A 12561-nucleotide genomic window follows, 5' to 3' on the forward strand; every position below is an offset into this window, starting at 1 on the left:
AATAGCTGTACTGTCAACATGCCTCGCAGGATTTGAAATCTATGAGTTTATACAGACAGGATGTATAAAACAGTGAAAGAAAAACCCTGCAATTTCGTTCTCATTATAAAAATAAACTGTTCTACGTTAAATGTGCTGCTTAGAAAGTAACTAAACCTTCAAATGTTAGCTGAGCATAAAAATACCTACGAATGCATTTTTAAAGAATGCAGCACTTTGGTCTAGAATGCAAAGAGGGGGGAAAAAAAAAAAAAAGAGCTGCTGTTGATGCGAGGGAGCCTGGTAACTGAATATGGGTTGAGAGATAGTTACTAATGCAACAGCCAGGCACATTCTTGGGGGGGAGGGTGCGGGGAGCCTTCTGCATGGTTACTGCACAAAGTCGCTTCACGGATTATCTGATGTTGCAAGAACCTGATTGCTTGCAGCTTTCTCATCACCGTCTCATCTGTGTCTTCATTTAGTAAATGTAATCATGTGAGCACGTTAGTCAAATCTGAGACCGTGTCTAACTACCAGAGTGCCTCTGCAGCAGGCGTTTCCTGTAAACATACTACTGCCTGTGCTTCTGCAGAGGCAAAAACAGGAGAATCATCTGACACGACGGGATTTTCTTTTACTCGTTGCAGAAATAATGCTGAAAGGAGTAATTTGTGCAAATGGGAAATTCGAAAAACAAGCCACAAAGCACTGATAAAGCCTTCTCATAAGAGATTCTATTTTCCTGGTCTCGGTGCCATCTGAACATCGCACAAACAATTTCTGAACAATTTTGTAAGCAAAGAAGCGAAACGATCCTGATCTTACAAATAGAAATTGTTGTGCAGAAGTGAAGACTGCAGAACTTTATATTCCAACTCATGGCCCAGATGCCCAAAATAATTTTAAAAAGGACGTCTAAAATTTGTTCTCTAAATTTGAGCCATTAGGTTACACTCTGATCATGGTTTCAAGCTTATCTCCTTAAAAGCTAAAACGCTGCGTATTTACTTTATTTATCTGTTCATGCCAGCGAACGGAGAATTTCATGTAATGACTTGACTGCTAGAGCAGGGGCTTAAAAAAAAACAAACCTGCCAAATTTTGTGAGCCCTGTGAGAAGACTTGCCCAAGATCATGCAGGAAGTCTGTGGCAGAGCTGGGACTGAGCCCAGATCCCCTAAATCCCATTTGTGCCTTAACCACACGATGGGCCAGATTTAATAGCTGCCTAAATATGAATCTAAAATGAGAGAGTCCCTGTGCAAAAGAATGAAACTTGGCCAATCTCCTGCTGCCAGGTATAGACCGGTTATTTTGCTACTCAGGTCAGTTGTTTGAGACAAAAATCCACAGTAACCCTCGAAAGACTTTAAATTTAGGTAAATGCTTCCTGTTGCCTGATCGGCTAGCTCTGTTTTCATTCTCTTTGAGAGCAAGGGTTTTCTCGTGTGCACTATGCAGAAGAGCAGGACTTGAGCCAGTTTGCAAGACTTTTAGTATGGACTTTTACATAATGTAAATGTACGTAATGTCATTTAAAGGAACTTATAAATTTAAGTACATTAGGAATTTGGGGACTGAAACTAAACTTTTCAGCTTTTGGCAATGCTATTTTATCTTTTTCTGTTGTTATGGCAGAGATTATCACAATTTTGGGCATGCTGCCTGGTTCCAAAGTCTAGTTTGGGGCTAGGTTTAATATTGCAAGACTGTGTAGTAACATATAGTGCAGAACAGTAAACACAGGTCTGTCAGTCTTTCCTGTGCATTTGTTGTAGAAGTTTTTACTTCATACATAATACATGGATTGCTGAAGCTTCTCCAGAAAGGCAGCAAATGTCCTCAACACAAGGCAAAACAGAGGGAGAAGAAAATATTAGATTTATTTTTAGAAGTTGGCCCTTGCCTCATATCAAACATTTCTAGTGCCATGAGCATAAATCACGGAGGTCATTGTGGCTAATCTGTAAAAATAAATTGGATGTTTTCATTTCAGTCATGTAATGTGATATTATATGATGTATTTTGAGAAAAAAGGAAAAAAGAAGAAAAGTTTTAAGATATTCCAAGCTTCTCATTTTTTCCTGAAAGTCTTCTTATTTTCTTATGTTTTCCACAGAGGTACCATATCTCAGTGGATAAAAACCATACGGCTTCTATGTTCTCTGTTAAATCATGTTTACAGTCATCCAGAGTCCTGGCTCCAGTGAAACGCCCCTTGTGATCAAGAAGGTCAGTATATTTCACCTGAAAAAGTACAATCTTTAAAAAGGGTAAAAAATGAGGGGGGGGGGGGGAAGTAATGGGGTTTGGTGTGTCATGAGAACAAGAAATATTGCAAAACCTAACTCTGCAAGCCTTTTAGGAGACATAGGTAAGGGCAAAAGCACAAGTTTAATATTTTTAAAAGTTTGTGGGCCCTGAAGTTGTTTATAAGTCTTCAATACAAGGACTTTCAAAATGCTAAAATCAGAAGACAATAAAAAGACTAACTTTTTAACAGTCATAATTTTTAAGAGGGTCATGTGACTCAGGACACTGGGTAGAGCAAAACTAGTAACTCCCACACCCATTTCCAGTGAAAATCTACTTTGTTCTTCTTGCCCTGCTGCCGTTTGTAGATAATTGATACTTAAACTTACATAGCAAGTCCCACTGAAGTGTACTGGCCTACTCCTATGCCTAAACTCGGGAGTGTTTGTGGGATCAGGTTTGGTCACATAGTACAAATTAGCGTGCAGCAAGTTACAAAGAAATGTGAAGCTCTTGCAATACAGTGGAATATTTTGCATGCATGTATAAACACCGTGCTCGGATACATCATACTGCAAAAAAAAAATCACACTTAAAAAAACAACTGAAATTGCTCATTGTGCAACAAGCCCTACATCGGTTTCCTCCTGTATCAATTCAAAGCTCTCAGACCATTCAGAGCAGCGGGAGGACCAAGAGCTAACGCCTGGAAACCTGTAAAGAAGGGGACTAAGGCAAAACCCCGTGGTCTTGGTTCACACAGCTGACTCACGCAGGGGTTTTTTAACTTCCAGGAAGCTAGTGAGGGTGCACCGTCTACCTGTAGACTAGTTGCAGGGCCAGGTCCTAAACATATATATTTTAAAAGTTTGACCTTATCAGTTTTGACCTTCTTTTCATGAGAAGAATTCTGTTTCAGGTTAGTGTGAGGCAAGATTCAAATTTGCCAATAAAGATATTTCGTCTTCCAGAATTACCTGGTGAGTAAGTCTGTTACCACATTCTGTAATGTTTTTGATTAATCTTTATTTGCCATATAAGTGACCTAAATTTCAACCTGAGAGTTGCTCATTTTAGACTGGGAGAACGTTTTGAGAACACTTTAAAAAACACATAAAACCACCCCCCATAATTTTAGTTGCAATTATTTTAGACATGTCCTCCATTCAGGCAGGATGATTTTTATATTGAAGCAAATAAGCCCCTGGGTGTGATCTAAACCTACTGATGTGAACTAAACTGACTTTAACAGGTCCCAGTGTGTCTTTGGGGAAAAAACAGGAGGAGAGACCACACGGAAACTCACCTCTTTCTTATCCCATTTACTTGAAGAAGGTGCTAACCTCAGGGTCTAGCAGAGATTAAGCACTTCGCTAACAGTATTACAGATTGCATTTAACTCCTAAAAAGCTCCTCAGCTCCAAGCGGAATACTCGAAAAAAATATTTTAAGTCTTTTTCTGCCGCATTTAATTCCACTCCAGCGTCCGTACCTCTGGAGAAGAAGTAACGCTAAGCCAGACAGAACAGCTGAGCGCTTACGGCTGCCAGGAGAAATGCGAAATACACGGCTCCTTGGCCTTTTGGGGTAATGTCCACGGCAAATTGCCATGTTTCTGCGTCGGCCCCCCCCGAGGAGGAGGCCGCATCGCCGGGCGCGTTTGCTGCTCCGCAGCGGTCGGAGGTCACCGGGTCTCCCGGTAGCGTGGCAGAAAGACGCGGCTCGGGCCGTTCTACCCCTCCGCGACCCCCCGAAGGAGACCCGCGGACGACACTTGAGAGGCGCATCGTTTTTATTTACATTTGCAAAGCCGAGGCTCTGGGAGCAGCCCAGACCGATCCGGCCCGTGATGGCCCCCGCCGGGCGCTCGCTTCCCGCCAGGGCGACGGAAGGCTTTACGGAACTCCCCTCGGCTGCGTTTTGTGATTCAGGGAGATAACCATCGCCCCATCTCCCTGAATCACAAAACACAAAGGCCCGCCGGGCCCCGACCCGCCGCCCTTGCGGGGCCGCCGCACCGCCGGCGACTCCCGCGCTTCCCCCCTCACGCCGCGGCGCCACAAAGGGAACAATCGCCGCGGCGCTCGCCTCACACGCCCGCCCAGGCCCCGGACCAGCCGCCCCGAGGCACCGCCGGGCCGAACGGCAGGCAGGCAGGCGGGCTAGGCCGCCGGGCCCCCGCTCCGCGCCCCCCCCGCCGCCCCTCCGGGGCACACAGTTGTTTAACGCCAGGGCCGGGCCGCCCCTCCGGCCTCGAAGGCTCGCCCGCCCCGCCGAGGCTTGGGAGGAGGGGGGGGGCGTGGCCGGCGACAATCGGGGGGGCGTGGCCGACGCGGAGCGGGGCGTGGCCAAACGGAGGGGCTGCCCGAGCAACAGCTGCCGCGGGAGCGGTTTACAAACAGTGCCCCGAGCGCGAGCGCCAGCGCCGCCGAGTCCGGGCTCCGGCGGCACCGCGGGCGGCCGCCCCCGCTCCCCTCCTCCCTCTGCCCCCGCCTCAGGATGCCGGCCGGGGAGGCGGCTCAGGCACAGGTGAGGGAGGGCTGGGGGTCAACTTCCAGGGGCGCTCCGGCCCCCCTCCCCTCCTCCTCCTCCTCCTCCTCCTCCTCCTCTTCTTCCACCTCACAGGGGGCACCTGAGGGAGGCGCAGCCCCCTTCCCCTCGGGGCGGTCTCTGCCGTGAGGGGCTGGGTGTGTGACTGGCCGCGGGGGGTGGGGGGTGGGGGCAGCTGCCTTCTGGGACGTTTTGAGGGGATCTGGGGGGTACACCTCCCTTGTGAAGAGGGGTGCCCCCCCCCCCCCCACCTCAGAGCAGGGCCGCCCATTCCCGTCCTGTCCCGGCGCCTGGGAGGCCGGCGAGGCGCACTGACCGCCCCTGGGGGAGAGGAGGAGGAGGAGGAAGGGCAGGTGTGTGGGGGGACGCGGGTCGGGGGGTCGGAAAGAAGGGCCGGGGAGGGGGCCAGGTGTGTGGCAGCCGGCCCACCTCGGGCCGCGTCAGCCTCTCCCCCCCCCCCTTCTCCCCCGGCGGAGCGGCAGCAGGTAACGAGCCCCTCCCGCCGCCCCCTCCCCGGGGGCCGGCCGGCCCGCAGCGCCCGCGGGCGGGCAGGGGAGCGAAAGGCAGTGGCGGGCGCGGAGGGAGAGAAACCCTTCTTCCTTCCCTCCCTCCCACCCGTAAACTTCTCGCTGTCCCCAATTTCCTTCTCCTGCCCAGGATCGCCTCCCCCTCCCCTGCTTCCCCCCCCCCCCCCCCCCCCGCAAGTAGGTGTCTCCAACTTCCATTGTATACCTGGGTATTTGCTTTTAAATACTCGAGGCGTCGAGCCTGGGTTTTGGGGGGTGCTTTTCTGCCGGGTGGGGGTGGAGCGGGAAGAGACTATTTCTTTGTGACTCAAAGATGTTCCTGGAAGAAGGATTTGTAGTAAGTGGCTCATGGGGCGGAGGGGGGGGGGGGGCTTGTTAATGAAAAGTTTATTGATCCGTTTTGCCAGTTTTTGTTTCGTTTACCTTTGTCTTCTAAAGACTAAGCCCTTCCTGGTAATTTTTTTGGCATCGTGTTTCTCTTTTTTTTTTTTTTTTTTTTTTTTTTAAGGGGAATAGGAAGTTTAGAAAATAAATAAATAAGCCTCAACTGACTTCTTAGGCAACAAAAGACGTTGCCAAGCGAGGACAATAAAACTCTAGAATATCTAGAGATTGTATTTCGTTCTTGTTCCCTGATACCCACTGGACTTTCTGTTTCTGGGTGTGGGGTTTTTTTTGTTTGTTTGTTTCCCACACAGAAAACCTGCAGCCAAAGTAAGGTCTGTATGTACTCTTAATGAGCCATCCCATAAAATGCGCTGTGTGACTCCCAGTAAGTATTTGAATTGAAGTGTAATAGTTTTGAAGTGGTGGTGAACAAAAATCTTTATGTTGGGTTATTGATCTGCTGATGAAAGGCGTTTGAATTTGAAAAGGGTTTAGTTTAGGGGTTTTGTGTGTTTAAAGGTTTTTTAAGGCAACAACATTTTTTTTTTTTCCATTTCTGAAATGACCTTGAGAGCTTTAAAACTACATCAGTTTCTGCCAGTGGGTTTGAGAGGGAGGCAGTAGCAGAAGGATCTAGTGAAAATCGAAAATAGAAATAGGAACTGAAGTAGATGCAGTGAATATTTTCTTATACAAGTATGTGAAAAGGGAAGTTTTTGTAAGAATGTGTGAAAAAGAAGAGAGGGAAATAACGCAGTTTCAGATGCAAGGAGAGAGAGGGAGCATATCATTCTTCACATTTTATTAGGCCCTGAAATGCAGAAGTGATATGATCTGGAAGACACAGAAATAAAACGCCTAACTACAAGTTGAATAGCAGGCATTGACTTGCTGACCAATGCTTACATGCTTGTTGGTTGGTGGGGGCTGGTTTTGTGTCTGCAAAGGTATCAGAGCACAGTGCTATGACAATGGCTTGCAAATGCTTTAACGCCATGTTTTATTGCTCTTAGGAGCTCTTATTAACTGTAGGTTTGGGAATACGACTAATACTTTAATTTGTGATGTCCACAGTAAGGTTTAAGCGTTTCCTTGGAGAATATAAAAGGACAGTTTCAAATAAGTAGGATAAACTGCATTCTTTGGCAGAGGGGGAGGGAAAGGGTGGAGGAGGGTGGTTTTTTTTTTTTTTTTCTTCCCCTTTACTAGTTCTGTAACTGAGTCAATATTTTAAGATCTGTAGCAGGAATGTGGCTTTGTGATCACTAATCTTCCTGTAACATATTTTTTTAATGAGAAATATTGTAATTCTGTGCAAAATATTTGGATTTTATATCTCAAAGCTCGTTCTTGAAATCAGTATGAGTTTTCAAGTTTTGTCTTTAAGTTTTTAGGATGATGAATATGAAAAACAAATAACTCTAGAAACATGGTTATTACAGTGATTATTGATTGGCTTGGCCTACAGCCAAGCAACTCTTCTGCATGCACCAGAGTTGCTGATTTAAATTCTATAGGTTCTTTTTCATATGTTAGCTTTTTTGAATCGTTAAATGGTATATATAGCTATTTAAGAACAGTAGATCAGTTTTTAGTTAAGGTTGTTCAATTATGTCTTCATCGCTTTGGAGTTGGTTGAATGACTTGACATGAGATTAAGCACAACAAAAGAAAAGGCAGGGGAACAACAGCTGCCTTCCAGTACCAGAGCACTAGTATTCTGAGCAGTTAAGCATTTTACCTTTTAGTACTGGTGTCAGGTTTAAATGTTAATATTTATATTCGTCTTTACAAGAACCTTAGGCATTCTGATCCTGGATATTCGTGTTTTGGGGTTGTTTGTCTCTTGCATTTTAAAGAAAATTATCTTAAGATCTGATACTGAGGAGTGAATTGATCTCATTAACTTTTAAGACAAAAGTAGCAAACAGTCACCACTAGTTTGTACTTGTTTAGTTACTGTGTGGTAAGAACTTTAAGGTGTGTCCTTAATGGCAACTGACGATTCTTGCTGCGAAGCCTTGTTTATTTTAGGTAGATGTTTTATACAGAATTTCCAGTGGGACAAATTACTACACTGACTGCACTTATTCTTTCTGAAGACTGGCTGTAAGCATAAGAGAATAATTTTGCCATGCTGCAATCAGTATATATTTTAAAATTGAAGCCATTAAGTTTTGCTGTGTATTTTAAGGCTTTTCCTACTTCCTTTGTTTAGACATTCTTAAACAGTGCATATCATATATGAATTTAAAACATTCATATGGCACTATTGGGGCCGAATTTAAATTTAAAATGAATACCTACATCCTTGTTGATCAAAATAGAAAAAACATTTCTTTAAATATGTGGATGTTTTCTGGTTTTGAATGTGGTAAGAAGGCTATATTTGTATCTTGTAAACAAAGTTTCATATTAAGTAGTCTTTAGAGAATGGCTTCCAGGCTTTGGATTAGAGGATTTTTTCTTTTTTTTTTTTTTTTTTTTTCCTTCTTCTTCATTTTAAGTGAATAATGTGTTTTGGTTTTGCTTTGTTTTGGTAGGGGTGGGGACAGCAAGATTTAGGGTAGGGGCTAGAAAGAGGAAGATAATAAACTTTAGCACCTTTTATCAGACTGTCTTACACAAAAGGTTACTTCATTTTGGTTTCCCCTTTCATGAGGTCACACTCAAAAAATTCCTTTTTAAGCACTTATTTCTAATCTTCAGAATCTATCTTCTTCTCCTTACTACTATATTTTCATTTAGAACTATGTTGATAGATTAATATCATATTTTATATGAACAAAGTGCTAAGTTATTACTGTGATCAGGGGGAAATAATTTTAAAAGGGAACTGTGGGTTTCACTTGGACTTTCAAAACGGTGCTTATAATAAACTTTTAGTTAGAAAAATCTGAGAGTTTGTAATTAAGAAGCTCTGGGGAAATATTAAGTAAATTTTAACTTCCCTTTGTTCTTTGGGACTTTCTGTTGTCCCAACTCTTTCTAACCTGAATCTTGATTTGGAATTCATTGTCCTAGTAAAAGATTCCATACACTGTGTATGTAAATACACTCCCTCTTTCCTGTGTTATGAAATGCTGTAACTAGTGCTGGCATATGGAAAGAACAGTCCGCCCCCCCCCCCCCCCCCCTTCCCTAAGGTAAAATGGGCTAAGCTTTCTTTTCTTTGCAAGAAGCTGAAAGAAGAGTTTGACCTTTGAACTCACCCTCACACTTCCACACTGCTTTCAGGATGATTAAATAACCAAGGATATTTGCCTGTGTCTTATGCTTATTTATCTCACTTAAAATGTTCTAATACTTAACTGTTGAGGTATTGTCTTTAAATATAGCAAGACAGTACATTTCAGTTACAGCAGGGCTGCCATTTGCCAGCTCAGCCCTCTTATTTTTGAGACTCTTGATTTAGAACATCAGCGTTCCTATCAGATACTCTTTCCATGTCTCATAACTACATTAATTTCAAACTGCTATTTACTTTTAATGGACTTTGGGTTGTTTCTGATGACCCTTGACTCCCTTTTTTTAAGGTGCCTTTGGTAACAAAAAAGTTTTTCTTTCTGGTGCATTAATACGATCAGGGGATTCTGCTGACTACTGTATGCATGCTTTTAGAGAGATGTGACTCATACCACAAGAGATTTGCAACTGAATACAAAAGTAAGGAAAAGGATATGACCAAGCTATGCAAGAGTCTCAATACGTGTTGTATTTTAGGATTAAAAAAACCCAAGCACACTTTTCCAGCCTAATCATACCTAGGTTTTTGTGCACCTCCAAACAGAAAGCTGCTTTGAAAATAATTTGCTTTTAGAAATCAACCTTTTTCAGTGAAATTCCCAAGTAATCTTGTTTTGTTGCTGATGAAAACTTGTTTATGCCAAACCTGGGTCTATGTCAGTGGGGAAAAAAAAAATTAAAATTTCTACTGTTGTAATCATATGACTTTGGTCAGAGCATAGTTTGTAGTTTATCATAAATCTAGCTCTTTTGATTCTTCCTCGTTAATTTTTTTTTAAGGGGGGCAGCAACTTCAGTGTTATGATGAGAACAGACATTCAAAGTAAAACAATGTATATGCTGGGAAAAATGAGTTACAAATCAAAAATGTAGGTGACACATGTTTTGAAATACAACATCTTTGAGTTGATTGTAGAGGATGGAGTTGGTTATCAGACTGCCTTGAGAATTTCAAAAGAAAGTAGAAGAGGAAATGTGGTTAGAATATGCAGGAAAATCTATGTAGATCAGTGTGACTTCAAGATTTGAGCAGAAACCCATCCAAGTATAAGTGAATAATTGACTGGACAGTGATTTTCTTTGTGCTAAAGATTTTATGTAACTAAAAGTATCAAAGTCTGAGTTTGTTTATGCGCAATGGGTACACTTGCATTTTTTCAGTGTAATAAAGTGAGTGCAGTTTACCTCTGACATAAACTACATAAGGGAAATTAAAGGCTCTTGTACTGTGCTTGCACTTTATCATGATAGTTGAGAACTGGTTGGGTGAAATCCTTGGGGTTATGTCAGCCTCTCTTTCTTTTGATACACAGGTAGGAAAAAGCAAATCAGATGTACTCCAAAGACTATGACGTTTAGTACATTGTAAGGAAAATGGATATAAAGGTAGTCCAGAGAAGCCACAATTTCTGTTTTTCTTTAATGTTTGTTTCTAACCTTTTTTCTGATGCTAGTAAAATTTGTATATGAAACTGCCTGTTTGAAAGGTCAGTTTCTTGTGGATGCTAACTCTCCTTTCTAGGACAGTTTGGCACTGTGAAGTCCAGTATGTTGGACTACATCACATGTATCCCTTCAGTCCACTAGTGTGAGATAATGTGATGCTAGGCAATTAAACAGGTTTAATCTCCCATCAGTTTATGTGGGTCTCTGGAAGATCTCCCACCTGCATGGAAGAAAGGAGGCAGCTATTTGAAGTGTCAGTTTCTAGCACTTTTCTATTTTAGTATCTTCAGATGCTAGTCCAGGGAATGACTTAAGTAGGAGTAAATGTCTTTCCCTCGGACTGTGTACCTTTTTCCGTCTTTCAAGACTGATTTTGGCAAATACGTAATTGTGGATATGTTTGAAAGTGACAACTTCAAAGTACTCTGCAGAGGGGAGGGATAAGAAGTTGCTGCTTTTTCTTCCAAGGTACAGGGGTTTGAGCTGTGTTGGGTAAGAGTTAGATTCAGAGTTGAAATCAGGTGAGAGCACTAGGGAAGATTAATGACCTTAACAAAGTGAACTCTTTGGATGCGATTACTTCTCTCAAATTCAGGAATAGTAAAGAATCTCTTTTCCTGTTGTTTCACCTGTGCTGCCCAAAGGGATGCAACTTGCCTATAATTGCTACAGAGGAACTCCTGGCTCTTGAGTAATAAGGAATTAAGTCTAATTTGGTAAACTCTGAATTTACCACTTCTTTGTAGTTGTGGGTGCTGGAGAGACCTAGCATCCTTCTGCCAAGAAGTAAAAAAGTCAAATTTGCTTTTAAGGTCTCTGAAAATATCTTCTTTCAAATGAAAACCAAGACTAAACATATAAGGCAGTCTATGTAAGGTGAGACTGACTCAATAAAAATGTATCACTCACTCCACCAAGAGAGTCTTTACCTGCTGTGGAGAGAACAATAAACTGTTTTGTAAGGTAAGGGGTCATTGCCAGTTTAAGTGCATGTAACTTCTTGATTTAATGAAGTTGCATCATCTTATAGCAGTGGTGAAATGTGTCTCAGACTTATTTAAAATAGGATCACTTTTGTGTCTTTCAGCATTTCTTCAACAGGTATTGGCCACTTCATATTGTCTAAAGTATACTTTGGTTTTGTGGTTCCTGAGGAATTCTCCCCTAATCAGAGGGGGAAAAAAGAGAAAAAAATCTGGCTGTTAGAGCAGTCCTTCTGAACTTTAAAAGTCAATACTTATTTGTAGTACTTCCTCCTTTAATGCCAAGAATTAGTCTCTTTTATATTTGCTCTTGCTCAGTGGAGGAAAAACATGTGCAAAATGATGCAAGCTTATATGTTCTCTGCTTTAAAAGGAATAATTACATCTTTTGATAGAAGAGGCATTCAGCTCACTGAGGAGACACATTCAGCTCATCCATCCCTCTGCCAAAACAGTTAGACATATAGCCTTAAAGAAAAAGGGACTCCACAGGAAAAGGTTTTTCAGAGAAAGGATATCCTTTGTTTCTATTAGTATAGATGTCTGAAATGGGGGGAGGGAGTTTTCCTAATATTGTTCATTATTAACTACTAGTTATTTTCCACTGGTGATTAAAATCCTGTTTGCTAGACTTCAGGGGGAAAATGACTTGCATGTATGTCTGTTTTATCTGACTAGAAAAGAGCTTTCAACACCAAATCTTTCTAAAGTGTTTGCGGAGAAATGCCGGAATAATAACATCCTTGCGTTCTGGTGTATATGTCTCTGTTTCTTCAGTTCTGTTTTCATGAATTGTTCTAGTATCCTTGCATTGGAAAGCTCTGTAGTGTTGTTAGAAGGGACTGTAACTGCAGGAAACAGAGTAGTGTCTCTCTTAAACAGGATAAAACGATAAGCCCTGAAAACCCCTCTAGGATAACTTTGAAAACTTCAAGTCTGAAGGATGAAGATTAACAAGGGGACTTAAGTTTGCAGATTTAGGGAGTGGAAATTCCAATTTGAGGTCATCTTTTATGTTCTCTTTTCAACCTGAACGTCTTCATTTTGATCTTTCCTGCAACTGAAACAAACAACTCTCTTCCTCCCCTTCCTCCCCCTAAATCTCCATTTCCTTTAAAAGCACTCATGTTAGTTCTTTATCAGACTGAACTGCTAACAAACTCTTTATTTAAAAACATTTTTGTACT

General features: G+C 42.4%; 1 protein-coding gene across 4 annotated transcripts in view; it reads left to right on the forward strand.

Moving 5' to 3' along the window:
• Positions 1-4607: 4607 nt before the first annotated feature.
• ZNF217 (zinc finger protein 217) overlaps positions 4608-12561 on the forward strand; it is a 29163-nt gene continuing 21209 nt past the window's right edge. For 2 of the 4 annotated variants that reach the window (XM_041122465.1, XM_041122466.1), the window contains exons 1-2: positions 4629-4764; positions 6011-6084. The gene's annotated coding sequence lies outside the window, so the exon portion shown is untranslated. Of the gene's footprint in view, positions 4765-5628; positions 5650-6010; positions 6085-12561 lie in introns of those variants that run through there. The other 2 variants (XM_030009511.1, XM_030009512.2) reach the window with 2 other exon arrangements.

This window comes from Aquila chrysaetos, chromosome 3, assembly GCF_900496995.4.
Source record: "Aquila chrysaetos chrysaetos chromosome 3, bAquChr1.4, whole genome shotgun sequence".
Taxonomy (NCBI): Eukaryota; Metazoa; Chordata; class Aves; order Accipitriformes; family Accipitridae; genus Aquila; species Aquila chrysaetos.